Source organism: Oryctolagus cuniculus, chromosome 13 (assembly GCF_051225735.1).
Source record: "Oryctolagus cuniculus isolate XC-2025 breed Fujian yellow rabbit chromosome 13, ASM5122573v1, whole genome shotgun sequence".
In the NCBI taxonomy this organism is placed as follows: Eukaryota; Metazoa; Chordata; class Mammalia; order Lagomorpha; family Leporidae; genus Oryctolagus; species Oryctolagus cuniculus.
This window is the reverse complement of record NC_142879.1, coordinates 22,814,805-22,833,328: the sequence shown is the minus strand read 5'-3', so window position 1 is coordinate 22,833,328 and position 18,524 is coordinate 22,814,805. Positions and strand designations below refer to the sequence as shown.

The 18,524-nt window shown below is 45.9% G+C and overlaps 1 long non-coding RNA gene across 3 annotated transcripts; it reads right to left on the bottom strand.

Moving 5' to 3' along the window:
• Positions 1-7,888: 7,888 nt before the first annotated feature.
• LOC138844862 (uncharacterized) lies at positions 7,889-16,947 on the bottom strand. Of its 3 annotated transcripts, none has more exons than XR_011381259.1 (2): positions 16,804-16,914; positions 7,889-10,631 (listed from the first exon to the last, which is right to left on the bottom strand). It is a non-coding gene; the product is annotated as an uncharacterized LOC138844862 (long non-coding RNA). The 3 variants fall into 3 exon arrangements; XR_011381258.1 differs by having other exon boundaries at positions 7,889-10,621; positions 16,804-16,913; XR_011381260.2 differs by lacking the exon at positions 7,889-10,631 and adding an exon at positions 12,400-15,865 and having other exon boundaries at positions 16,804-16,947.
• Positions 16,948-18,524: the final 1,577 nt, after the last annotated feature.

Sequence of the window (18,524 nt, the reverse complement as noted above, 5' to 3'; positions counted from 1 at the left end):
AGTGCCTCTCACAGTGCTGTCCCCAGCCCAGAAGCAGCAGCACTGCCTGAGACCCCCTTAGAGAAGCGCATTCTCCTCTCCACCCTAGACCTGTGGGGCCAGAAACTGGAGGAAAACCCCGGCACGTGTGGTTTCAAGGAGCCCTCCAGGTGACTCTGGGAGGCACCTGGAAGTTTTGAGAACCATGGTTCCAGAACACTTTTGTCCGTATAGGCTAGAGGTAGGCCCTGCCTCCCAAAGATAGGCTGCCTAACTGTTTAAGAGGCCCAGGAAGGCAAGAAATAAGCACGGAACCCAGGGCTAAGCAGCAGTGTGATGGACGTATTCCTGAGTCCATTAATCATGGGCGAACGTCCTATAAAATACCAGAAAGTAGGGGCTGGGGCTGTGGCACAGTGGGTTAAGCCACAGCTTGCGATGCCAGCATCCTGTAACAGAATGCCGGTTAAGGTCCTGGTTTGGACCTGAGCCAGCCCCAGCTGTTGCAACCATTTGGGCAGTGAACCAGTGCATGGAAGATCTCTCATCTCTCTCAGTGTCTTCCTCTATATTTCAAATAAGTTACATATATATATAATATAAATAAATGTATATATATGGAAAGCAATGGAGACTTTTAGGCCCCCATATGTATGGCATTTATGTAGCCCCTAAATCTCAGTTACTCTGTAAGGGTGCACCTGCTAAAAGCCAGGCCCTCAATCTGCTCATGATGGTCTGAATGTGAGCAGACTCCTGGAGTTGAAATTGATGCACCCAGGGCACCTCACGGACTGGAACGTCACTGTTTGGTCCCTCAGGTGTCAGGAGACATTGCTGCTTGCCTTTGTCTTGGCTAACAGGAAGCTAGCATGGAAGGGGTTCGAGTACGGAGCTACCATGTGCCTCAAGAGAAGCTGCGTTCCCTACCCTGGTTCCCGCAACTGACCTAGGACCAAGCCTGGGGTGTACTTCGGGCCAGTGAGCTGTGGGAGGAACTTGCTGGGATTGTGTGGAGGGAATTCATCCCTCCTGTAAGGGACACAGGAAATGGGTAGTTCCTTTTCCATCCCTGACGTCAGCTCTGGGAACTGCTTTAGTCTTCTAAGACCATGAAAGAAAATCAGCTAGAAGGGCAAGCACTTGAAAAGTTCTTGGAAAAGTGGAATTTGTAAAATATGCACATTTCCCACAAACATTTTGAACTAGACTCAAAGAGGAGAGGGGTGATGGGACAAATTCAGGAAACACCTGCGGTCTTCCTGACATAGTTGAGCCACTAAGTTGGTCAAGCCAGGGTGGGGGGGAGCTTCTGTGGTTTTCTTATTAAATGAGGTTGGTTATATTTCTTATTTAGACCTTGTTTATTGGGTTTTCTGTTACTTGCAGCCCAAATCGTTGGAATCAACACAATGCCTAGGACTAGAATCTCGCTGGAGTGAATAAGCAGAGGCAAGGTCTGGCCAGGGGCCACAGAGGGGTGTCCAGCAGACACGTGGGCTACGATCTGTCTCAGTGTCCCCAGTTCTGAGCCTCTGTTTCCCCATTGGTATGGCTCGTTTGCTTTCTTGTTGTCTGCCCCCTCCTGTGTCTTCTGTTTTCTCTTTCTGCCAACTGACTGGACCTCTCTCCGATGCCCATTTCGAATTTCCAAGAACAAACCCTTGAGTGTCCCAGCTCACTGTACAACTTCTGATAGGGAAGAGATTTTCACACCAGATCACCTCATAGGTCACTGGTCAGTCTGCAGATTGGCGGTCCTTGAGTCAGATGTCACTCACTCCTTGTCTGATCAGCCGTGGTAAGGAGGAAGACATAGGACATGGCCAACCCCTCTCAGCCTGAGACCCGACAGAGGCTGTGGGCTGGGAAGGGTCCCTTGGAAGGAAGCAGTGTTCTTGGCAGGTGCAAAGACAGGGCTGCCAGCACAGCCCACAGGGGAGCTATGAAATGGCAGAGCTGAGCCAACAAGGGTCAGAGCTGAGGAATCCATTTCTACCGCAAGCCCTCTCTGCTGTAGATCTGTGCACCCAAGGGTAGAGGAAGGCTGGCCAAAATGTCTGCCCGGGTGCCCAGCTCCACCCCAGAATGCAATGGTACCGCTCGGAAGATGTGCCCTCCCTGGGTGCAGAGACTCACGCATCCGCACAGGGCGTACTCACACTGCTGCATCCGTCCACAATGTGCACACCACACATGACTTTTCCATGTGGCACTTTATGGGAAATGTTTTAGGAGTTGTTTTGCTGTTTAAGTCATTGTGAAACCCTTTGCAGACCAGCACCGTCTTGGGAGATGCAAGCAGCAGTCACAGCAGAGTTTTCAAAAAACATATGGGGTACACGCAACAAGGAGCACGCGTGTGAACAACACTGCTCCACTGTGCTCACAGCACTCACACAGCATGAGGGCTGTTCTTGCCCTAAGAGCAGTCAGCCCTGGAGTGCAAGAGGTGCAAACGGTGGTGTTCGCCACCTACTAGTTCTGGCCTTTCCAAGCCTCAATGTCTTCCTTATGTCTGATGATCCTTCCCTCGTAGGGCTGCCGTAACCCTCATACACAGTAAGACACAGAGAAGGTGTCCCGCACATCATGTGACATTTCAAAGACCCCTTCCCTGAGGCAAGGGGGCCACCCATGTACAACCAATCATCGTTAGAAGCACCAGAACCATCATGACATTGAATGGACTCTGTGATATCTGTCACCCAATAAATGAGCTTGGAAGCCAATGTGGCCACCAGATCAGAAATGAGAAATGACTGGAAGATGCCAAGCGGGCGGCAGGCAGTTGGGAAGAAGACACTTTCATTAATGTGAATCTGACCTGGAAATGGAGAGAAAGCCAAAGGAGCCTGCAGCGCTGAGCCCGGTTGTAATCCATCATTGTATGCCACGTGGGGAGTGAAATACCGAGTAGGACCCCGTGGGAGGGAGAGAAAGTGCATGGGGCAGAGGTCACTGTGCCCTGTTGCTTATTGATCTGAAGTCAGAGCTAAGAGATGGGTCAAGAAGAATAGGATTTTCAAGACTTGGGAGCCGAAGGACCTTTGGTGTGTGCTGAAAGATTTAGAAATTCTTGAGGCCGGAGCCTGGAATGCTACGTTAAACACAGAGGGCACCTAGAAGTCGGTGTGGTTGCCAGAGTCCACCCCGCCACGGGGAGCCGGCAAGTAGTGTTGGGGAGCTTTTCCCATGGAGTCCCATGGCCATGGCAGGGAAGAACTGGGCCTTTTGCATCACAAAATAGGATTGCATCCAGAAGACGGGAATTCTAAGATGTGTATGTCCTTGGCGTCCACGTCCTGCGTCGTCCCGGGGCCTGTGAACAGGATGGGTTTTGCTCCCCTCGCTGGGTTGTGTTACATGAACACTTGGCCTCAAGCAAGGAGCATTCTCTGGATGAGCAGGTCCTGATCACATGAGCCCTATAAGAGCAGGGACCTTCTTCTGACAGAAGGAGAAGGCGAAGACTGGAAGCCTGAGAAAGATGTGGGGGAGCCACTCGTCAAGGAATTCACTTGGCTCCAGGACCTGAGAGCAGCCGCCATCTGACGCCCCACAAGGAAGCAAGGACCTCCGTCCTACACCCCCGGGGAGCTGATTCTGCCCACAGCAAGCATGGGTTTGCAAGTGGATTCTTCTCCAGAGCCTCTGGGTAAGAGCCCTGCCCTTGGTTTTAACCTTGTGCTACCTGAGCTGGGAACTCAACACCACCACAACGCGTTGAGAAACTGCCTGCCCTACAGATCTGCAAGCTAATAAATGGTTGCTATCTTCTTTTCTTAAGATTGATTTATTTATTTGAAAGAGTTACGGGGGAGGGGAGACAACAGAGAGAATGGTTGTTATCTTAAGCTGCTATGTTTGTTTGTTTGTTTGTTTAGCAGATTTATTTATTTACGTGGAAGTCAAAATCACAGAGAGAGAGAGAGAGAGGGAGGGAGAGAGAAAGACAGGGAGAGAGTGAACTTCCATCTGCTGGTTCACTCCCCAAATGGCCACCACAGCCAGGGCTGGGGCAGGCCAAAGCCAGGAGCCAGGAACTTCTTCCAGGTCTCCCACAAGGGTGCAGGGGCCCAAGCACTTGGGCCATCTTCTGTTGCTTTTCCCAGACCATTAGCAGGGAGCTGGATTGGAAGTGGAGCAGCCCCATTCAAACCAGCACCCATGTGGAATGCCAGTGTCGCAGGTGGAAGCTTTACCCACTATGCCACAATGCTGGCCCAAAGCTTCTGTGTTTGAAGTGACTTCTTAAGCAGCATTGAAAAACAAATACAGATCCTGAAGAAATTCATGGTTCAGACTTAAGCTAGAAATGTGCCCATCTTTATCTGATTTATTCTTTGATCTACAATCTGGACTGTACTCAAGTGCTGATAAAATGTAAGTTCTGCATGCTGCACCTGCTATTTAAGCTTTTGGAAACTATTTAATCTCCTCATATCTTAGTTCCTCCTCCACAAAATAGGGATCATAGTGCTCACTGCATGTAAGCCAGACTCATGTCAGATCATGTGTTTCCATGTGCTTTATAATATATAAGCCTGTGCACAAAATGAGCTACTGTTTTTATTAAACCAAAATATCCAGCACGATGCCCAGGGCAGCCAGATAAGCCAGTGGCGATGAAAGTCTCAGTCTGGAAAATCTAGAAACCTGGTAGAGAGGGAGCTGTTTGCCAGGAGAGTTCTGGGTGGGAGGCACTGAGGAATGGCTGCAAGTGCTGTCTCCGCTCGAGTGTGCTTTCATTGCACAAGTGCCAAGAGCAGACTGGAAACACGCTCCACCACTCCTCAGCCTCACTAAGAACGGAGCTGAAAATCCTAAGCGAGAAAAAAAGAAGTACTATGGCCCCCCAAAGTGGCCAACAAAATTGCTTAGAGAGTGAAAGAGAAAGGGAAGCCACAATAGAATACATTGTGCAATGAGACATTAGTGAGCGGGACCAAGCACCTGCAGCCCAGAGGAGAAGCACAAGGCTTGGAGGAGATGTTATCGTTGGCTAAAGGCGGAAGGGCGGTGCTTAGACACTGGAATGTGAGATGTCTCAAACAGGAAGAGAGCGCAGGAAAGAAAACCTGCGGGTGATGTGTGGCGGCGTTTGGAAATCCAATCTACAACGAAGAAAACTGGACCAGAGATGACTGATTAGCACCCCCAAGAAGGATAAAAAGACAGATGTGAAAAGCAGAGTTCTCCCAACCGCCAACAGCATCCGAATCAGCAGAAGGGTGATGAAGGATCAGACCACAGTCGCTCTACAGAAAAATACTTTGGAGAAGGTTCTGAAAAGGAAAACCCAGCACCAACGCTGTATTTATCCAGTAATAGCAGCCAAGGGTTTCGTTTCTGTCTGCTCCATTGTTCATGGACAAGGAAGGTATATTGTTCAAAATGTGAACACAGCTAATATTTTTTTAAAAACCATAAAAAGGTAAAATACTAGATAAATTTAAAGAAGTAGCTAAACACTTTCACAAGTACATGCTTTGTATTCCATGGACAAAACGAAGACTTCATTCCAGCAGAAGCCAGGGTACCGGGCTGCACCGCAGCGCGCTGTCCAGGAGCTTGAGGTAACTTGGAGAACAGGCTCGGGCTAGAGCACAAAGCTGAGCTCCAGCAACACACGCTGGGAGAGCAGTGGTGGCTGCACAACAGTGTGAACGCCACTGAACTGTGCGCTTAAAAATAGCTAAAATGGTATATTTTATGCTATGTACTCCATATATACAATTTTTGCCACAGGATAGTCCTGTGGCTCTATCTTTTAGACTCTTCCCTTTAGTACAGTGACAGCCACGTTAGAAAAACGAATGCTACTTGCATTGTCATATTCCCTGCAGTCGGGCTGTGAGCTCCAGGGTCTGTTTGCTGGGTTCCGATTTTGCCCCTGTCAATTACTTCTCACACTTTATAGGACAAGGTGCTCTGATAATGGTCCCTATCCCACAAGGTTGTTCTGTAGAAGCTGCGATGTGCTTACATCATATCTCTTCCAAAGAAAGTACTTTCAAAGGCTAGGTTATCATTATTCCTCGGTACGTCCTGCTGAAGCGGTAGCGGAAGACAGAGAGAGAGAGAGACCGGAAGTGCACAGGAGTGATGGGAACAATTGATTCTGCTTTTCCAAGATGCTCCCTGCTAATGGCTCAGCCCCACATGATCTAAGACAATCAAGTGCTCCTTGAAAGTCAGCTTCAAGCCCACACCCTCTTCCCTACCTGAGGCAGAGGTGTCGTCCTGCGCCACAGCACCAGGCTGCTCTCAGAACCAGCTCTTGAATGAGGCTTTCAAGGCGCTCATTGTTTCTCCCACCCCAACTCTCACCACACCTCACCTCAGCCCTTCCGCCCCACCCGTGCCGATCTGCCCACAGCTCCAGCTGGAAGGCTCCTATCTCACAGTCTTACTGTGAGAGACTGTCTACACTGGGAGATCACCTCTTCCGGGCAGATTTCTTTGATCCACCAGGGCTCAGCTAGATATTTCTCCCATACACTCACATGATGACGTTTCCTCTCTCTATCGCACATACTCGCTCTAGGGTCACTGCCCGTTTGCGCATGTCTCTCTGATAAGACTAAACACAACCAGTCCTATTAATATTTCACAGTCCTAGCACATGGCCTGCAGTGCCTGGCTCCTGGAAACACTCGTCGGCTGGATGTGATTGGACCTGAGGTCCTTTGCCTCTTTCAGAGCCTAAGGCAGCCCTGACATTGTGTGAATATTAGTGGAGATTAGTAAGGGACGCACAGGTCCCAGACAAGGAGGTGGGTGGCTGTTAGGTTCCAAGGAGGTGGGTGACTGTTAGGTTCTGAGGGCCTCCTCTGACCCCAGACATCCACCTTCCGACAGATCACACACACGATCCAGCCCCTCTACCATCGACCCGACTCAGCTTTCCTCCGTCTGCTGATGGCAGCACCATCTGAGCTACTGAAACTTCAAATCCGTGTCACCCCTGACTCCTCCCATGGCCCCCAAATCACTGGAGGCCCTCAGTCCAGTCCCTTGACTTCCTGTCTGCACACACTTTCCTACCCCACTGTTAAAATTAAAAATGCTTTGTGGAAGAACAAAGCTCAACTGAAGAATACCTTTTCCTCCACGTGGGAAATCTCCAAGGATACCTGGGCAGCTTGACGTCACTGCCTATGGAGCACAGACCCGGGGCTGGCCCCTGGGGCGAGAGGCGGTTAGAACAGCTAGACTCTCGGGGCAGACACGTCACTGGCTATAAATAGATTCAGTGACCTAGTGTCGCTTCTTCTTGAGCCTCCGTAGTGCTGAGAATAGGAACACGTGCCCCTGCCGTAGGAACAGGAAGGCTAACATTTCACCTTTGAACCAGTGGCATTGTCTCATCATCTTTGACTAGGGGAGGTCTTAAGAAGCTACTGAATCTGTAGTTCAGCTATTGCCAGATTAATCTTAATTTTACCACAATGAAGTCATAGAAATAAGTAAGCATTCATCAAAATTTAAAAGGGCAGTTCTATACAATCTTCTCCAACTGGATAAATGGAATTATTCATTTAATTTACATTTTCGCACTGTTAATTATTTGTATTACTCAATAGATGTCTTTTTTGGAGAAAACATATAGAGCAGTAGAGAAGTTCTATTTGAGAAGATGGAGACAGGTACCCCGTGACACCTCAGACTAACCTTGTGTTTCCCCGAATAAGGAGTTTGTAGCCCTCTGGGTACACTATCATACTCAGGGAAGAACAGGGCCATTGCTATATGTTTACAGATAAGGGTACGGCAAAGAGTTCATGGAACAGTGGAATTAAAGGTGAGTTCATCTTAGGTGAACAAAAAAAAAATCTTTAAATCCACATATTCAGAAAGATCATGGAAAATGCACATTAAAAAAAGACCATGTATGTATTTCATGTTTTTTTTGCATCAAAAAACCTTTTATTTATTTACTTGAGAGGAAGAGAGAGGGAGAGAGCGCAAGACAGCCAGCTTTCATTTGCTGGTTCACTCCCCAAATGCCTACAATGAGGCAGGTGGGGCTGAAGCTAAGAGCTAGGGACTCCCGGACCTGGGATGGGTGGATGTGGGTGGCAGGAACCCAGCTACTGCAGCCGTCACCACTGCTCCCAGGTCTACAGCAGCAGGAAGCTGGAATCAGAAGCTGGAGCTGGAGATCAAACCAGGTACTCCAACGTGGGATGTGGGCAGCCTAACCAGCATCCTCGCTGTGAGGCGCTGCTCTCAGCTTATCTTTCAACTCCATCTGCCATGAACTTTTCCAAGTGCTCTCCTGCGTCCTTGGATGTCTCTGAGCCTCAATCCTTCTCATCTGAAAAATGTAAACAGCGATAGCGTCTCCTTCACCGAGTGATTCCATCAGCATCCAGCACGTCATTTAAAGGCCTGTTAATCCCGGCTCTCCCTGCCCCGCTGGCCGGGGCCCACTCGCCTCCCGAAGCGGTCAGCCTGGCTGCGCAGGATCGCAGCTCCACAGCACACAATGACATGTTTATTTTTTCCCCCTCTTGTATAGAAAGCGTATAGCTCTGATTTGAATAAACAGTTCAGGAAACTATTGTTTAGAGGATTGGCTCATGATTTACATGTCGTTAGCACGTGTCCAGTGATTGTTTAGGCATCTGGTATTTGAGAAAGTCGGAGCACATAAATCACCCACGAGAGGCTTCTAGAATCATGTCATCTTAGGCCCTAAAGGGAGCGTGGCATTGCTTCTGCAGCCTTGCGGAAGCGATTTAGTAAGTATCAGGTTAGTATGTGAGGGCGGCTGCTCTTATTTAAGAGCAATATGACGACCAACTAGCTGAATGACTGTTCTGTGTCTTGTCGCACCACAGCGCGAGATTTTCCACGGTGTTGCTCAGTCCCCTCCTTTAAGGGCTCTGCCATCAATTCCTACTTGAGTTGTCTGCAGATGATTTTTATCCTTCTTATTGTCAAGGAACAAACGCTATGCCATCCAACACGCTTAACGTTTGCTTTGGCTGCCAGAGAGCTAATAGCCAGTTTATTGCTGGTGTGTGCCAATCAATTCAATTCAAGGGCCTGATTGCCAGCTTCTCTCTGCATCTTCCCAACGCAGTCTGCCAGATTTCACCATTACTTTTCTTCTGCTGCTCTGTGTCCTCATCTTGAGTCCTTTTGAAGTCAGAGGCAGGACAGTTTTCAAATTTTAAGTTGAAAATATTAAATAACTCATTCAATTCAAGAATAGGAACCAAAGTGCTGGGTCAGTGTTATAAGCAAATGTGAGAAAACTGCTATTACAGATAATTAAGATTGCTGTTCAGAAAGGCTGACATAGAATTGCTAAGTAAGAAAAAACTGGAGGTGATTCATATAGATAGATGGCACATATGGGTAGAAGAACAAAGATATCTGAGAGTCAGACTCCCTGCTCCCTGGGTTTGACTCCCAGCATTAGCCTCTATCACTTGCAGGTCCTTGGGCAAGTTATTTATGATCTCACCGCTTCGGCTCCATCCTCTCCAACTGCAGAGGCAAACAGCACCTGCTAATGTTGCTTCGAGAATCAAGGAGATGCTCATGTTCTGGTGAGCGTTCAGTAGACGCTAGCTTTCACTCTCAGCTCCCCTTTCCTTGTTTATGATAACAGGTAGCAGTTTTAATCAGTGAGTGAGACAGAGAGAAAGGTCTTCCTTTCCGTTGGTTCACCCCGCAAATGGCTGCTACAGCTGGCGCGCTGCGGACGGTGCGTTGTGCCGATCCAAAGCCAGGAGCCAGGTGCTTCCTCCTGGTCTCCCATGCAGGTGCAGGGCCCAAGCACTTGGGCCATCCTCCACTGCCTTCCTGGGCCACAGCAGAGAGCTGGACTGGAAGAGGAGCCACTGGGACAGAATCCGGCACCCCAACCAGGACTAGAACCCGGTGTGCCGGCACCACAGGCGGAGGATTAGCCTAGTGAGCCCCGGCGCCGGCCGATAACAGGACTCTTGACAGTGTTTGAAAGTATAGTCTTTGAAGTATGGTCTTTGAACAGTAGGCTTACATGTCTTGGGGCAGGATGGGACATTTTCCCAAAATGCTAAAGACTGGAAAAATGTTTAGTTTTGCCTCCTGTGAAGATAGCCTGACCAAACTATAATATTCTAGAACATATGGAAGTCTTTAACCGGGCACAACTGGCCGGGGTAGAAGCAACTGCAATCATGTGAGAGGAGGAGGTCAAGCTCTGGTCATCCCTAGGACCCAGAAAGTAAAACCACAGTGTCCCCTTCCCTGCCCACTCCGCACAACAGTCGGGGATACACAGGATTGCAGTAGGGGAAGGTGATCTCTTTGCTTATTTCCAAAACAACATTAAACAGAGACATGCTCTCTTCTTCCCCACAAGCTCCCCATGGGGCAACGTCTTCCACTCAGGGCCAGCGTTCCCTGTACGTGTGGTCAAAGAGGAGGAGACCTAGCAGGAAGACAGCAGCTTGAGGTAATGACCGCATATGGTGAGCAAGTTCCCACCCTGGCAGTCAAGAGGCAGGCTCACAGGTTAGGGAGGGGATGGACTCAGGGACACATGCTACTCTGGAAGTCCAGCCTCCGCGCTCAGCCGTCAGTCACCGTCTTCCCAGTCTCTGTGCCAGCAGCAAATGGACATAACACACCCTCTTGGCTGAAAAATCCTCAGTAGTCAGATGACATAGGGAAGAAAACACACAAGCATGTGATTACTGTGCTTAATGATTGATGTGGAAATCTTATCTAATGCACTCTGTAATAAGCAAAACTATGGGAAGCATGAAAGCTAGCTTTCTCAAAGGTGAGATTGTTTTATTCTTGGTTTATATTTTCCTTGTATTACATCCTTATTTTGAGTTCTCACAATAAATTATAGCTTAATCATATTTTTAAAAATTTTGTCTATGTGTATTTTAGAATATTCACTTAAGGAATTGGAATTAAAAAAAAAAAAAAAAAAAAAACCTGGGGCCAGCGCTGTGGCATAGTGGGTAAAACCACTACCTGCAGTGCTGGCATCCCATATGAGCACTGGTTCAAGTCCCGGCTGCTCCTCTTCCAATCCAGCTCTCTGCTATGGCCTGGGAAAGCAGTGGAGGATGGCCCAAGTGCTTGGGTCCCTGCACCCGCATGGGAGACCTAGAAGAAGCTCCTGGCTCCTGGCTTCAGATCAGCTCAGCTCTGGCTGCTGTAGTCATTTGGGGAGTGAACTAGTAGATGGAAGACCTCTCTCTCTCTCTCTCTCTCTAACTCTTTCAAATAAATAAAATAAATATTTAAAAAATAAGTACAGATGAATTTTCAAATTCAAAATAGAAGTGTGTTACTCATACAGAATTGTACAGAGGTGCAAGGTCCACATCTGTGATAGGAAGAGGTTTTTTTGTTTGTTTTGTTTCTGCTTTATTTTTATTATTTATTTATTTGAAAGGCAGAGTTACAGAGAGGTAGAGACATAGAGAGAGAGAGAGAGAGAGAGAAAGAGAATCTTCCATCCATGGTTCATTTCCCAGATGACTACAACGGCCGGAGCTGCACCACTCTGAAGCCAGGAGCCAGGCTCCAAGGAAGAGTTTTTTTAAAATGAGGTTGAAAAAAGGTATTCTGCTGGCACCCCGGCTCACTTGGCTGATCCTCTGACTGCAGCACCAGCACCCCGGGTTCCAGTCCCGGTTGGGGCGCCAGATTCTGTCCCGGTTGCTCCTCTTCCAGTCACGCTCTCTGCTGTGGCCCAGGAGTGCAGTGGAGGATGGCCCAGGTCCTTGGGCCCTGCACCCACATGGGAGACCAGGAGATAGCACCTGGCTCCTGGCTTTGAATCGGCGCAGCACCGGCCATAGCAGCCATTTGGGGAGTAAACCAACAAAGGAAGACCTTTCTCTTTGTCTCTCTCTCTCAACGTCTAACTCTGCCTGTCAAAGAAAAAAGGTATTCCACAAAGAATGGCAATTGAAATTTGCTGAAATAGAAAAAAAAAATGTGAAAGCTGATTATGTATATAACTTTTAAAAATTAATAATATGTACTATATTAAGACAGGTTTTTGGCAAATACCAAAAAAACCCATAAATTTAATTAGTTTACTTGACTATTTTTAAAAGTTAATGAAATTAGAATTAAATATATCCACCCCCCACCCCCCCAAAATGAACACTTTCATTAGGACCCAAGGTTGTCACTTTGGTCAGGTATTAAATTACATGGATTTTCAGTCTCTCTCTCACACACACACATACACATACACTTTTAGACAGAAAGTAGTAAAAAAAAAAAAAAACTACTCTTTCAATTATAGAAATTTTGTTAGGAAATTATAAGGGAAAGACAAAAAAAGATAATTCACAAGAAGGGTGATTCCAATTAACTCACCAAACAATTGGTTAAAAAAACAAGATCTTTTTAACAATAACAAAAGCCAACTGATCCAAACTCTGAAAATTGCAAAGTTTTATTTTTTGAGTAATTTTTGTTTTGCTTTTAGCTTCAGATGAGTCACAACATATAAAATCCCCTGCCAAATTAGTATGCTTTTTCCCCCAAGGACTTTTTAATTTACAAAGAAATATTGTTCATTCACGGTTGAAAATATCAAACTCATGGCATAGGTATTTTTCAATATTTTACATCTGTCAAAGAATTTTGGATAGATCTTAAAAATTAGTTTCTAACACGGCAAACAATTTTCCAGCTATGTTAGGTCAAAACTTCAGATTTATTGGAATTTTTAAAAACAAACTTGTGTCTCCTTATTTCTTTGTTTCACTGTATGATACATCTTAAAAGTATTTATGCTCAGTTTTCTGAAGCAGAGCCTGTAAAATGTGTCCTGGATACTGTTGTGTATACATGCAGCTGTAATGAATCATTGTAAGTTCATGAAACTGTTGAAAGAATGGAAGACTTGGATTTAATGGCTTTGTGACTTCTTTGCCAACGTTCTTTGAGTCTAGTACAAAAGTTTACTGTACCATTAACTACAATTCAAAACTCTCTTGAAAACAAAGGAATACCTACCAAGTGTTCAAAAATGTAAAACACGGCCGGCGCCGTGGCTCACTAGGCTAATCCTCCACCTTGCGGCGCCGGCACACCGGGTTCTAGTCCCGGTCAGGGCGCCGGATTCTGTCCCGGTTGCCCCTCTTCCAGGCCAGCTCTCTGCTATGGCCAGGGAGTGCAGTGGAGGATGGCCCAAGTGCTTGGGCCCTGCACCCCATGGGAGACCAGGAAAAGCACCTGGATCCTGGCTCCTGCCATCGATCAGCGCGGTGCGCCGGCTGCAGCGGCGGCCATTGGAGGGTGAACCAACGGCAAAAGGAAGACCTTTCTCTCTGTCTCTCTCTCTCACTGTCCACTCTGCCTGTCAAAAAAAAAAAAAAAATGTAAAACACAACATGTCGATGGGGTTTACGTTTTCACACCAGTATCACAATGCATATGAATGAGCTAAATTTGGGCTACCTGGACAGTTATGAGATGTTAGATTGAAATGGAACTGTCCCATAACTGAATCAATAATAATGGACTTTTTGACGATTTTCTTTGTTGTTGTTGTTTGGAGTCCATATATGTGGGATCCCACAGTACCTGTCTGTGCCTGGCTTATGTCACATAACATAATGACTTCATAGTGTTGCAAATGACAGGATTTTCTCCTTTCTCTAACTGAATAGCATGGATTGGGAATATGTACCAGGTCTTCTTTATCTGTACATCACCTGATGGACGACACTTCCTGGCTATCGTGAAAAGTGCTGTAATAAACATAGGAGTGCAGATGTCTCTTTGACAGATGGATTTCATTTCCACTGGGTAAATACCCAGTAAGAGGCTTGCTAGGTCATATGGTAGTTTTATTTTTAATTTTTTGAGGAGCTTCCATACTGATTTCCACAATAGCTGTACTGATATTCTTTCCTCCAACAGTGAGCAAAGATCCTCTTTTCTCCACATCCTTGATAGCTCTTGCTATCTCAACTTAGCCATGCTAAGTTGAATGAGGCGATATTTCATTATGGTGTTTATTTGCATTTCCCTGAGAGTTAGTGATGTTGAGCTTTTTTCCAATGGCCAAGCTGCTGGCCATTTTTATGTTTTCCTTTTAAAAATATCTGCTCAGGTCTATTGCCCATTTTATAACTAGGTTATTTTTGTTCCTGTGCTGTTGAATTGAGGTCCTTGTGTGTTGTAGTTACTAATCCCTGCCACATGTGTAGTTTGCAAATGTTCCCTATGATTTTGTAGCTTGCCTCTTCACTGGGTTGCATGTTTTCTTTGCTGTGTAGGAGCTTTTTCATTTGATGAAGTTCCATATGTCTATTCTTGCCTTTGTTTCCTATGCTTTCGAGGTCTTATACAGAAAATTCTTGCCCATACCAACGTCCTGAAGCACTGGCATTCTGTTTTCTCTGAATAGTTTCACAGTTGCAGGTCTTACATTTAATTCTTTAGTCCATGTGAAGTAGCTTTTTTTTATATACAGTGAAATATAGTGTGGAGTGCTGGTTATGCATTTCATCATGTTGATATCCAATTTTCCCACCACTATTTATAGAAAAGACTGCCCTTTCTCCAGTGTGTATTCTTAGCATCTCTGTTAACGATCAGTGGGTTGTAGATGAGTGAGTTTGCTTCTAGCCTTCCTGTTTAGTGAGTTTTCTATCTTTCGATATTTTCCTTTTATCTGCTGACATCTTTTTTTTCTTTCAGTGTGAAGAACTCTCTGCTGTTTCTTACATGAGTCAATGTGCAGAAGATTAATTGTAACTGATAGTATTATACAAACTGACTGCAAAAACTATTTCTGAAAAGTGAAGCACTCTTATCAATACTGACAGTTACTTCCCAATACATCATTAGCATTCTGAGTCAGTGTTAATACTGAGTTCATACAGGAGTCGATGAATTTCCTGAACTTGGACAAACATGGTTTTGAAATTGATAGGTTTTGCTTCAAAGTCAGAGCAATTATAGCCAACTTTGTCAATCTGCACACAAGAAATAAGGAAAAATGACTTTTCAATGAACATGTTTGGAGCATTTTATGTACATGACTTTTCCAACTATAAATTTTATAAAAGCATATTTCAACTCAATTACTTCTCATGAAACATTGTGCATCCAAATTTGCTATGCTGTAAGTACACTATTTTTACTAAGAAGAAAATAATCTAAAATGTCTGAATGTTTTTATATTGATGGATGACATTTTAAAAGAGAATATTTTGAATGTATTGGGTTATATGAAATACACCATTAAAATTAAATTGCCTGTTTTTTCTTTACTTTTTAAATGTGGCTACTAATAAAGATTTAAACTACTGAAGCTATATTTCACACAGTGCCAGCCTGGGAGGGTCTACACAGATTGCCCCCTCAATAAACACTGATCTTCAGGGCTTCAAACACGAAAGAGGAGAGGAACTGTCGCTCCCCGTCTTCGTGGAGGAACGACACAGGACCCTGCGCTGTTCTTTTGTCTGCTCAGCCCTTCCCGGGTTTGCTGCTGGTTCTTCCCGGCTTGGCTACCGACCCTTCCACCTCCGTGGAAGGGCGGTTCCCCCTAGCCACTTTCCCCACTTCCGCGGGGGAGCGGCACACCGCTGGCCGGCTCTCTCGGGGGCTGCACAGGTGTTCCTTCAGATAGATGTTCCTGGTGCATGTTGTCTCTCTCCTCCTTTATAGTCCTCTTCCACCAATCCCAACTCTGCTACCCACACGCCGAGCACGCTGCTCTCCTCCAATCAGGAGCAGGTCCTACAGTTTATTGGTTGAACTGGAGGCAGCTGTGTAGAAGCTGTTTCTCCCTTCTCAGCGCCATATTGCGGGAGAGCAGATGCATAGAATAAGTCTTAATTCCAGTAACTTAGTCTAGTCCGAGTTGCTCCCCACAGGAACCCACCTGGGCGAAAAAACAGGGACCCCAACCACTGTAAGAACCCTTGGTCCTGATGGGACAGATAGGCGTTTGCTATACTTGCAAATGTCCTTCTGTCCTTTCCTCTTCTAAGCATGAAAGAAAAAGAAAGAGGAGGGTCACTGCTGGAAACTTAAAACCAGATTTTCTCTGGAAGTCTAGCCTCCCGGTTAACATACGTCAGAGTCTATTCAGAGAAGCAAAGGGTGACTGAGAACGCTCTTTCTCTAATAAATTAAGTAGCTACAGGCTTCTGCCCGCAGAGCTGTAAGAAGCCTTGAAGCAGAGGAAGAAGAAACTCTGAGTTTCTAGAACTCTGAAAAGCTAGGCCTTTTTGACACTGGAAAGTGTGAGTTCATTTTTATAAAATAAGGAAAGCAAAGAGAGAGGGGACAGAGGGAAGCTGGGGGCACAGTTGCCAAGCACAGCTCAAAGTGACAAGCTCTAGGGCCCATAGCACGGTGGGGTGCCCGCAGTTCTCAATAATACATGACATTCTGTGTCGAGAACTCAACAGAGAAGATGGTAGGCCCCCAAACCCAAAGAAAAGATAAGGAAATGGAAAATCTATTTGCCTGATTTGAATAATTTGTCCTATGCGTATGTGTTGAAATATTGCACTGTACCCATAAAAATGTGAAAGCATTATACGTTAGCCCAAAAATGTTAAAAATGCATAACATCAGAAAGGCAGGTTAGGTGAAGAAGTGATTTCCTTTTTGTTTTGCTTTAAAAATACAGACAAACTAAACACAATGAGAAGTGATTACTAACGACCTAGTAATTTCTGCTTCTTTTTCAATCATCATACGTTGGAGGAATATCAGTGAGAGTGAGCGGCTGGCTCCCTTATGTTGCTGGTCCTGGAGGAGGAGAGGTTCTGTTTGGGGAGGTGGGGTGCTATGGAAAAAGAACCCACTTACCTAGTGGCAGATACATGGCATCCAGACGTGGAAACTGACAGGAAACAAACAGTTTCTGGATGCAGCTTCCAAGCCCAGCCTCGGTGCTCAGTGTGCGTCAGAGGCAGCTCTGAGCCTCAGTGCCTGGCGCCCTGCCCGGCACCACGTGGGCGGCCAACATCATTTGCTGGACTGAATTATAAAATGAGGTCATTTCCACAAAAGGGTTTGTTGTCTAATCAGAAGACAGAATGCAAACCATTAAGACATTCGAGAAATGCCATTGTCTTTGCTTTATGTACTGTTTGTATTTATTTTGTTAATAAAAAGAAAACTTTCCACCTAGTGTTCTGTTTGTTTTGGAAAAGACAGTGGGGAGGCAGGACACGGTGCAGACGCCCCTGAACTGGACCGGAACCCTGTCTTGGAGCTTTCCTTGCAACGACTTGCAGCCACTTCTCCTATACACACTGTGTGCAAGTGGACAACGTGCTGCCCCGCACCTGCACACGGAGGGGCAGTGAAGACTGACAACCTGAGCGCAAGTCTGGGCAAGAGGCCGCGGGCACCCAGCAGTCCCAGCTCGGCTGTTGGACCTGGGGGCTGGCTTCTGCCTGGGTGCCCTGTTGTGTTGTTCCAACTTGTGGGTTTCTGCTGTCTTCCTCTTCACGCTGCCAAGGGGAAATACCTTCTAAGAAAGAGGAGAAACCTGTGAAAGAGGCCACAGAAGCCTAGAAAAGTCCAATCACAGGAAAGGAAGCCGAGAGTGGAAAAGCCTTTTGCGAGAAGATTATGGATCAAAAACCTAAGCAGGTAGAAAGAAGAACCTGCCTTGCACTGCGTGTCGAACAATGTGCGTGCACATTGCCTTTGCTTGTGCTCCCTGGTGAGCTCAGGATCTGCAGCTGGTGCTGGAAATCCCTTATGCCTTTCAGAAAGCTCCCTGGGTTGCGACACAGATTTGTAAGGGTGGACTAGTGATGTTTGAGGCTGTTGATTGAGGTTTTAAGAAAAGCTTTTTTTTTTTTCTCATTTAAAATCTTGAACCGCAGGCACAAGTTATCTGCCATTTGAAAACCCAAAACATTTTCAAGAATAAATTGGATTTGGACAAAGCATGATGCCTGAGGCCACTGACGGAAAGAAGAATTAGATGGTTTAAAGACAAAGAAGCGGTCTTATCTCTAGAAAGGCCTTTTAATAATAAAGAACTTGATTTTTTTGTTGTTATTTAGAGATACTTGGCAAGAAAAATGACTCTAGATAATGTAGCATAAGAAAACTTCAAAGTAGTCCTCTGACATTGAAGTAAAGTTAGAATCTAAAGTCAAAATTTTTAAACACAGACACACACACACACACACACACTTGAAATATGTAAGTCTGTTGTCAATTCTCTTAAGAAAAAAAAAAAGACCTGAATATGGAAGCCGTGGTTGGCCCATGCTGTTGTGATTGTCCAGGCCAGATTCTCTAGTTGTAGTTGTCCTTGTCCCAGGGTCAATACAAAGTTTCCGGAATTCTCAGGTAAAACACTGATTAATCTAGATTATTCAAATTCAGGAAACATTGGCTTCCATTTCTTTTTTGGTCAGATTGAAATGCACCCTTGAAATGATCCAGGAGGTACTGCCAGTCTCCCTGACCGCCGTGGTCACCCAGTGAGCTTGCCTCTCACTGTATATTACTTTTCGATTTGTTCCAATCTGCTGGGTCGGCAGGCCCTCCTGTGCTCGGTTAGG